Here is a 9,151-nt window from a genome sequence, read left to right as displayed (position 1 = left end):
CCATCAGGACCCTGCAGAGGCCCTCAGAACCATTCAGATACCCCCAAATTCCCTTTTCATACCCCCCAGGCCCACTTTAGATAACAGCAGACCCCTGTAACAGACTCCCAACACAGCAGGTCTGGGGCAGGTCCTCCACCTCTGCCTGGGGAGCAGCTTTGCTGAGCTCCCTTCCAGGCTTTTTCCATTCCAAGAAAAAACAACACACCACAAGCACACACAAAGTTTTAATTGAGAGAGACACAGTTGATATTTCTATTTCCAGTTCAAACCCTCTGTGGCCTGCTCAGGCTGTGCTTTTCTATTCTGGAAGCATTTCAAGATAACAGAGATCCAGGGGGAGTCAGGTCAAAGCCTTGCTGCATACAAATCACTGTCCTGCAAACAGCACCGCTTTTCCTCTGCTGGAACACCTCACACTCACACTTTCCCAGGGCTTTCCCTCCCCTCCAAGAACGTTCTGGCATTTCAAACATTCAGGTCTGCAAGCAGCCTTTGTGGGAGACTGCCCCCACCCCTCCCTCACTGCTCCTCTGCTGCACCCTTACCACCCCCACGTGGCATCACAGAAGGAAAGACAGCTGAGCGGCTACGCTCCTGTTCTTTTTATCACCCCGAGCTGGGGACAGCCTTCTGGGTAAGGTTTCCACCTTCAGCAACTGGCTGAGCTTTGCTCTCATCCACTAAACCCTTCGGTGGTTTCAGCTTTCTGAGCCTGTGTTGGCACAAGTCCTCATCAGGGCACTGCAAACAGAGAGAGACAAACCTTTCTTCTGTCCAAGAGATCCAGGAAGAGGATGGCTGAGCAGACACTTCTAAAGAAAGTAACTCACCTAAATCTCACATTTGTCCCAAGTTTGCAACAAAAAAACACTCTGTGAACAACAGAGCGGTGCTCCCACGGTGGTCACCAGCTTGCAAGCTACAGCAGAAATAAAAACCTTTTTATTACAGAAGCACTGGCAAAATTTTACAGACAAATAAGTGCTGTGATTGAGCTAAACTGTTCCCTGAAGAATCCCCCCGGTGTTTAGGAGGGTTAAAAAGTGCAAAGAACGTCCACAACAGATGCTTAAGCCTAGAAACAAGCCAGGATGCCTGCAAGGGAAGGAGCAGTTGCTCCATGTGAAGACATGATGAGAAGCTTTGGAGAGTTTGATTTGAGTCTGCCCTCTCACCTGATTGCCTGGCACGTGGACTAACTGAAAACTGGTCCTTAGTGTCCCTGCTGAATACTGCTTCCATACCACTTAAAATTTCCTTCCAACTCATTAAAAGCACGGAGGCATCACATAAGAGCAAAAGAACAAAAATTATTCTCTCCCAAAGAAGAGGATCACTGGGAACACAAATTCACCCTTACACCTGTGACATGTTCACCCTGAGCACAGAAAAGCTGTCCAGAATCGAAGCAAAATGGACTTCAAACGGACACAGTAAGAGCTGCGTGGTACCTCAACCATTTTGCACTAGTGCAAGTGACAATCCACATGGAAGAAGGATGGGATTCTTGCACAACAGGACTGCAGCTCATTATGCCAGGAGACATAAACAGGCAAAAAATCACCTGAGGCAGGCCTTTGATACAGCTTGTGGCAGCTGAAGGCTAGTCTGAGTGTGCTTTCCACATGAAGAATATCTGAAGGAGCAGGACAAGAAGTGATGATACACAGCAGTGCTACGTTCTGTCTGCCTTGACAAAGATTGCCAAAAGGACAAAAGAAGGCCTCGGTAGTGCCAATTCCTCCCTGCCCGAGGGAAAGAGGGATGCCCCCAGCCGGCCCTCCTGGCTGCAGCACAACACCACCTCTTCAGGAGCCCAGGGACTGACCTCAACCCTCTAAAGGTTTGTTCCTGTTAGCTGCCAAAAGCAGCCTCCCCAGCCCTGCTTACAGGGACCTGGGGCTGCTGCTGGGGACAGAAGGGGACAGAACGGCACAGAAGGCTCCATAACTCGTCACACAGGCCCCGAGTGCGGGGCTGTTAAGCTGACAGGGTGCCAAGGGAACAGGCTGCCATGAAGGCAGAGACCCAGGCCCTGAACTACAGGGGGGTCACCTTGCTGCAAGACGACTTAAGCGGCTTCGCTGTGTCCATCCAATCAAAGGAGGGGCAAGCCGAGCTCCCACCCCACTCGAGGCCTCCAAGGAGACTGCCGTGGAACCGCCCAGAGCCCCTCTTTCCCTCCTGGGAAGCCTAAGCTAAGCTACAGCCTTTTCTAAGGGACCTAAAGGACAAGCAGACTCAGGCACACAGAGGCAAGAGGGGCCACACACACAGCCCTTCCCAAGAGAGGGAGCAAGCTCTGGGCAGCCACTGGTGGGGCAGGCATCCTTAACCCTGAGCAGGAGAGCAGAGGGTCAGACCTGGCCCCCCCGGGGATGCATGCAGGTAGAGGGGCCTCAGGATGCCAATCGTTGTGACATGCCCCAAGTACAGGGCGTCACGCTGGCCAGGCCGCCAGCAGCCGAGAAACTGTTTAAAGGGCCCTCCCCTGCTTACAGGGGGGGCTGGGGTCCAGGCAGCTACACTTCCCCCCATACGGGCCGAGACGCCGGCTCGGACCCTCCTTACAGGGTTGCCAGTCTCCGTGCAGCCAAGGAGCTAGGTGGCAAAACGCCTACAACAGCAAAAGCAAAGACCGAGCCCTGCTTACAGGGAGGTCGCCCAGCACAAAGCCAACCAGGGCACCCTAACGGTGCTGGCAAAGATCTTGTGTTACCACAGCCAAATTGAGAGGGAGGTCTCATTGCCCAGGGCGCCTTTCTCCTGTCCTGCTCTTCAGCCGGACGCCGCTCCTCTTGCCTCGCGCCTCTTGCCTCCGCCGTATGTTGCCTCGCCGCTCCGCAGCGGGCCTCTTCTTCCTTCTGTGCCAGCCACTGCCAAGGAAGGAGGACAGAGTTAGGCCTCAGTAGTGCCAGCTGCTCCCCGCCCGAGGGAAAGAGGGAAGCCTCCAGCCCCGCAGGCAGCTCCCCATGGGCACCCCCCGGCCAGCTACCCGCCCGCAGACACCCCCAGCTCTGCAAAGTCTTCCCGCTTTCGCTCGACTCACCCAAGCGGCGCACGGCACACTTCCGGTCGGGACCGCAGACGGGCGCCGCAGCAGACGCCCTGGGCAATGGAGCTGGGCATGCAACGCAGCGGCCAGAGCGGCTGCACGACCCTGCTTACAGGGGGCTGGAGCCGCCGCTGGCATTTCAAAGCGCCCGGGATGCCAGGGCACTGACCGGGCCCTGACTTACAGGGCGGCCCTGGTCCCAAAAGGCCCACGGAGGCTCCTTCTCTCCGCTTCAGGGGCATCTTGACCCACACCCCGCTAGCCGGGGGGGGTGCCCCACACAGGCTGCCAGCTGAGCGCAAAGGCACTCGGACCCCGACCCCTCTTACGGGCGGGTCGAAACCCAGGGAGCTGAGAGCTTGGCCTGGCCCCGCAGCTACAGGAAGACAGCAGCCAGGCAGTGGGGCATCACGGCCAAAGGCCGGGGGGCTGTGGCCCCAGCCCCGAAGACGGGGTGGGGCGGGGGGGAACAACACGCTAAGATAAGCCCCACACACTCCCTGGCCCCATGCCTCTGAAAGGCCGGGACCAGATCTACCCGCCCTGATTACAGGGGGGGTCCCTCCTTGAACCTCCCGCCGGACACCGGCAACACACTTCCCTGCCTACAGGGCGGTCGCTCTCGGCCCGGCACTCCCAAAAAGCCCCACGGAGAGCCACGGGCTCTGGCCTGCGCCCACTTACGGGCCGGCCCTCCTGGCTGCAGCACAACACCACCTCTTCAGGAGCCCAGGGACTGACCTCAACCCTCTAAGGGTTTGTTCCTGTTAGCTGCCAAAAGCAGCCTCCCCAGCCCTGCTTACAGGGACCTTGGGCTGCTGCTGGGGACAGAAGGGGACAGAACGGCACAGAAGGCTCCATAACTCGTCACACAGGCCCCGAGTGCGGGGCTGTTAAGCTGACAGGGTGCCAAGGGAACAGGCTGCCATGAAGGCAGAGACCCAGGCCCTGAACTACAGGGGGGTCACCTTGCCGCAAGACGACTTAAGCGGCTTCGCTGTGTCCATCCAATCAAAGGAGGGGCAAGCCGAGCTCCCACCCCACTCGAGGCCTCCAAGGAGACTGCCGTGGAACCGCCCAGAGCCCCTCTTTCCCTCCTGGGAAGCCTAAGCTAAGCTACAGCCTTTTCTAAGGGACCTAAAGGACAAGCAGACTCAGGCACACAGAGGCAAGAGGGGCCACACACACAGCCCTTCCCAAGAGAGGGAGCAAGCTCTGGGCAGCCACTGGTGGGGCAGGCATCCTTAACCCCGAGCAGGAGAGCAGAGGGTCAGACCTGGCCCCCCCGGGGATGCATGCAGGTAGAGGGGCCTCAGGATGCCAATCGTTGTGACATGCCCCAAGTACAGGGCGTCACGCTGGCCAGGCCGCCAGCAGCCGAGAAACTGTTTAAAGGGCCCTCCCCTGCTTACAGGGGGGGCTGGGGTCCAGGCAGCTACACTTCCCCCCATACGGGCCGAGACGCCGGCTCGGACCCTCCTTACAGGGTTGCCAGTCTCCGTGCAGCCAAGGAGCTAGGTGGCAAAACGCCTACAACAGCAAAAGCAAAGACCGAGCCCTGCTTACAGGGAGGTCGCCCAGCACAAAGCCAACCAGGGCACCCTAACGGTGCTGGCAAAGATCTTGTGTTACCACAGCCAAATTGAGAGGGAGGTCTCATTGCCCAGGGCGCCTTTCTCCTGTCCTGCTCTTCAGCCGGACGCCGCTCCTCTTGCCTCGCGCCTCTTGCCTCCGCCGTATGTTGCCTCGCCGCCTCTTGCCTCCGCCGTATGCTGCCTCGCCGCTCCGCAGCGGGCCTCTTCTTCCTTCTGTGCCAGCCACTGCCAAGGAAGGAGGACAGATTTAGGCCTCAGTAGTGCCAGTTGCTCCCCGCCCGAGGGAAAGAGGGAAGCCTCCAGCCCCGCAGGCAGCTCCCCATGGGCACCCCCCGGCCAGCTACCCGCCCGCAGACACCCCCAGCTCTGCAAAGTCTTCCCGCTTTCGCTCGACTCACCCAAGCGGCGCACGGCACACTTCCGGTCGGGACCGCAGACGGGCGCCGCAGCAGACGCCCTGGGCAATGGAGCTGGGCATGCAACGCAGCGGCCAGAGCGGCTGCACGACCCTGCTTACAGGGGGCTGGAGCCGCCGCTGGCATTTCAAAGCGCCCGGGATGCCAGGGCACTGACCGGGCCCTGACTTACAGGGCGGCCCTGGTCCCAAAAGGCCCACGGAGGCTCCTTCTCTCCGCTTCAGGGGCATCTTGACCCACACCCCGCTAGCCGGGGGGGGTGCCCCACACAGGCTGCCAGCTGAGCGCAAAGGCACTCGGACCCCGACCCCTCTTACAGGCGGGTCGAAACCCAGGGAGCTGAGAGCTTGGCCTGGCCCCGCAGCTACAGGAAGACAGCAGCCAGGCAGTGGGGCATCACGGCCAAAGGCCGGGGGGCTGTGGCCCCAGCCCCGAAGACGGGGTGGGGCGGGGGGGAACAACACGCTAAGATAAGCCCCACACACTCCCTGGCCCCATGCCTCTGAAAGGCCGGGACCAGATCTACCCGCCCTGATTACAGGGGGGGTCCCTCCTTGAACCTCCCGCCGGACACCGGCAACACACTTCCCTGCCTACAGGGCGGTCGCTCTCGGCCCGGCACTCCCAAAAAGCCCCACGGAGAGCCACGGGCTCTGGCCTGCGCCCACTTACGGGCCGGCCCTCCTGGCTGCAGCACAACACCACCTCTTCAGGAGCCCAGGGACTGACCTCAACCCTCTAAGGGTTTGTTCCTGTTAGCTGCCAAAAGCAGCCTCCCCAGCCCTGCTTACAGGGACCTTGGGCTGCTGCTGGGGACAGAAGGGGACAGAACGGCACAGAAGGCTCCATAACTCGTCACACAGGCCCCGAGTGCGGGGCTGTTAAGCTGACAGGGTGCCAAGGGAACAGGCTGCCATGAAGGCAGAGACCCAGGCCCTGAACTACAGGGGGGTCACCTTGCCGCAAGACGACTTAAGCGGCTTCGCTGTGTCCATCCAATCAAAGGAGGGGCAAGCCGAGCTCCCACCCCACTCGAGGCCTCCAAGGAGACTGCCGTGGAACCGCCCAGAGCCCCTCTTTCCCTCCTGGGAAGCCTAAGCTAAGCTACAGCCTTTTCTAAGGGACCTAAAGGACAAGCAGACTCAGGCACACAGAGGCAAGAGGGGCCACACACACAGCCCTTCCCAAGAGAGGGAGCAAGCTCTGGGCAGCCACTGGTGGGGCAGGCATCCTTAACCCCGAGCAGGAGAGCAGAGGGTCAGACCTGGCCCCCCCGGGGATGCATGCAGGTAGAGGGGCCTCAGGATGCCAATCGTTGTGACATGCCCCAAGTACAGGGCGTCACGCTGGCCAGGCCGCCAGCAGCCGAGAAACTGTTTAAAGGGCCCTCCCCTGCTTACAGGGGGGGCTGGGGTCCAGGCAGCTACACTTCCCCCCATACGGGCCGAGACGCCGGCTCGGACCCTCCTTACAGGGTTGCCAGTCTCCGTGCAGCCAAGGAGCTAGGTGGCAAAACGCCTACAACAGCAAAAGCAAAGACCGAGCCCTGCTTACAGGGAGGTCGCCCAGCACAAAGCCAACCAGGGCACCCTAACGGTGCTGGCAAAGATCTTGTGTTACCACAGCCAAATTGAGAGGGAGGTCTCATTGCCCAGGGCGCCTTTCTCCTGTCCTGCTCTTCAGCCGGACGCCGCTCCTCTTGCCTCGCCGCCTCTTGCCTCCGCCGTATGTTGCCTCGCCGCCTCTTGCCTCCGCCGTATGTTGCCTCGCCGCTCCGCAGCGGGCCTCTTCTTCCTTCTGTGCCAGCCACTGCCAAGGAAGGAGGACAGAGTTAGGCCTCAGTAGTGCCAGTTGCTCCCCGCCCGAGGGAAAGAGGGAAGCCTCCAGCCCCGCAGGCAGCTCCCCATGGGCACCCCCCGGCCAGCTACCCGCCCGCAGACACCCCCAGCTCTGCAAAGTCTTCCCGCTTTCGCTCGACTCACCCAAGCGGCGCACGGCACACTTCCGGTCGGGACCGCAGACGGGCGCCGCAGCAGACGCCCTGGGCAATGGAGCTGGGCATGCAACGCAGCGGCCAGAGCGGCTGCACGACCCTGCTTACAGGGGGCTGGAGCCGCCGCTGGCATTTCAAAGCGCCCGGGATGCCAGGGCACTGACCGGGCCCTGACTTACAGGGCGGCCCTGGTCCCAAAAGGCCCACGGAGGCTCCTTCTCTCCGCTTCAGGGGCATCTTGACCCACACCCCGCTAGCCGGGGGGGGTGCCCCACACAGGCTGCCAGCTGAGCGCAAAGGCACTCGGACCCCGACCCCTCTTACGGGCGGGTCGAAACCCAGGGAGCTGAGAGCTTGGCCTGGCCCCGCAGCTACAGGAAGACAGCAGCCAGGCAGTGGGGCATCACGGCCAAAGGCCGGGGGGCTGTGGCCCCAGCCCCGAAGACGGGGTGGGGCGGGGGGGAACAACACGCTAAGATAAGCCCCACACACTCCCTGGCCCCATGCCTCTGAAAGGCCGGGACCAGATCTACCCACCCTGATTACAGGGGGGGTCCCTCCTTGAACCTCCCGCCGGACACCGGCAACACACTTCCCTGCCTACAGGGCGGTCGCTCTCGGCCCGGCACTCCCAAAAAGCCCCACGGAGAGCCACGGGCTCTGGCCTGCGCCCACTTACGGGCCGGCCCTCCTGGCTGCAGCACAACACCACCTCTTCAGGAGCCCAGGGACTGACCTCAACCCTCTAAGGGTTTGTTCCTGTTAGCTGCCAAAAGCAGCCTCCCCAGCCCTGCTTACAGGGACCTTGGGCTGCTGCTGGGGACAGAAGGGGACAGAACGGCACAGAAGGCTCCATAACTCGTCACACAGGCCCCGAGTGCGGGGCTGTTAAGCTGACAGGGTGCCAAGGGAACAGGCTGCCATGAAGGCAGAGACCCAGGCCCTGAACTACAGGGGGGTCACCTTGCCGCAAGACGACTTAAGCGGCTTCGCTGCGTCCATCCAATCAAAGGAGGGGCAAGCCGAGCTCCCACCCCACTCGAGGCCTCCAAGGAGACTGCCGTGGAACCGCCCAGAGCCCCTCTTTCCCTCCTGGGAAGCCTAAGCTAAGCTACAGCCTTTTCTAAGGGACCTAAAGGACAAGCAGACTCAGGCACACAGAGGCAAGAGGGGCCACACACACAGCCCTTCCCAAGAGAGGGAGCAAGCTCTGGGCAGCCACTGGTGGGGCAGGCATCCTTAACCCCGAGCAGGAGAGCAGAGGGTCAGACCTGGCCCCCCCGGGGATGCATGCAGGTAGAGGGGCCTCAGGATGCCAATCGTTGTGACATGCCCCAAGTACAGGGCGTCACGCTGGCCAGGCCGCCAGCAGCCGAGAAACTGTTTAAAGGGCCCTCCCCTGCTTACAGGGGGGGCTGGGGTCCAGGCAGCTACACTTCCCCCCATACGGGCCGAGACGCCGGCTCGGACCCTCCTTACAGGGTTGCCAGTCTCCGTGCAGCCAAGGAGCTAGGTGGCAAAACGCCTACAACAGCAAAAGCAAAGACCGAGCCCTGCTTACAGGGAGGTCGCCCAGCACAAAGCCAACCAGGGCACCCTAACGGTGCTGGCAAAGATCTTGTGTTACCACAGCCAAATTGAGAGGGAGGTCTCATTGCCCAGGGCGCCTTTCTCCTGTCCTGCTCTTCAGCCGGACGCCGCTCCTCTTGCCTCGCCGCCTCTTGCCTCCGCCGTATGTTGCCTCGCCGCCTCTTGCCTCCGCCGTATGTTGCCTCGCCGCTCCGCAGCGGGCCTCTTCTTCCTTCTGTGCCAGCCACTGCCAAGGAAGGAGGACAGAGTTAGGCCTCAGTAGTGCCAGTTGCTCCCCGCCCGAGGGAAAGAGGGAAGCCTCCAGCCCCGCAGGCAGCTCCCCATGGGCACCCCCCGGCCAGCTACCCGCCCGCAGACACCCCCAGCTCTGCAAAGTCTTCCCGCTTTCGCTCGACTCACCCAAGCGGCGCACGGCACACTTCCGGTCGGGACCGCAGACGGGCGCCGCAGCAGACGCCCTGGGCAATGGAGCTGGGCATGCAACGCAGCGGCCAGAGCG

At 61.5% G+C, this 9,151-nt stretch overlaps 1 long non-coding RNA gene across 1 annotated transcript; it reads right to left on the bottom strand.

The window, feature by feature from the left end:
• Positions 1-212: 212 nt before the first annotated feature.
• LOC137456148 (uncharacterized) lies at positions 213-2,264 on the bottom strand. Its single transcript, XR_010990972.1, has 2 exons — positions 1,568-2,264; positions 213-922 (listed from the first exon to the last, which is right to left on the bottom strand). It is a non-coding gene; the product is annotated as an uncharacterized lncRNA (long non-coding RNA).
• Between the last annotated feature and the right edge of the window lie 6,887 nt (positions 2,265-9,151).

This window comes from Melanerpes formicivorus, unplaced genomic scaffold (genome assembly GCF_026170545.1).
Source record: "Melanerpes formicivorus ecotype bairdi unplaced genomic scaffold, bMelFor1.0.p_v2 SCAF_117, whole genome shotgun sequence".
Lineage (NCBI taxonomy): Eukaryota > Metazoa > Chordata > Aves > Piciformes > Picidae > Melanerpes > Melanerpes formicivorus.
This window is presented reverse-complemented; position numbering and strand designations above follow the sequence as displayed.